Genomic DNA, 490 nt, shown 5'->3' on the forward strand with positions numbered 1-490 from the left:
GGGGCTTGGCCAGCGCCCCGCCCGGTCCCTGGCCGACAGTCCACCCGCCAGGCCCTCGCCCCTCGCCCCACAGCCAAAGCAGTAAGAGGGGAGGGTGGCCGCAGGGGGCGCTCCTCTTACCTGGCTGGGCATGGTGGGAGGGGGGGGCCAGAAGTAGGGGTTGTTAAATCGAGGCTCGGCCATCCTGCGGGGGGAGAGAGCGACTGTTACGGGGAAGAGGGCCCTCCCCACCAGCTTGGGCCGAACTCAAGTCAGAGCCAGTGCGTGCGACCCTCACCCCGCAGCGGGGCAGGCCTCCTACCAGGGCCAGGGAACCGCAACCTCAGGCTCAAGAGTCGAATTCAGCGGCTCCCTCAGTGGGCACAAGGGTCACATCCAGACCACAGTGCTGCCAGCCCCTCCTGAAACTGGCAGACCAGTCCCCACCCCCAGAAGGAACTGGCAGAGCCAACCCCATGGACCCGTGGATTCTGCACTAACACCAACACCA

General features: G+C 66.7%; 1 long non-coding RNA gene across 1 annotated transcript in view; it reads right to left on the reverse strand.

Annotated features, from left to right (window-relative positions):
• Positions 1 to 95: 95 nt before the first annotated feature.
• LOC107185224 overlaps positions 96 to 490 on the reverse strand; it is a 6,615-nt gene continuing 6,220 nt past the window's right edge. The window contains exon 3 of the long non-coding RNA XR_001516148.1: positions 96 to 184. This is a non-coding gene — a long non-coding RNA (uncharacterized LOC107185224). The remainder of the gene's footprint in view (positions 185 to 490) is intronic.

Source organism: Myotis davidii, unplaced genomic scaffold, assembly GCF_000327345.1.
Source record: "Myotis davidii unplaced genomic scaffold, ASM32734v1 scaffold88, whole genome shotgun sequence".
NCBI classification, from domain to species: Eukaryota; Metazoa; Chordata; class Mammalia; order Chiroptera; family Vespertilionidae; genus Myotis; species Myotis davidii.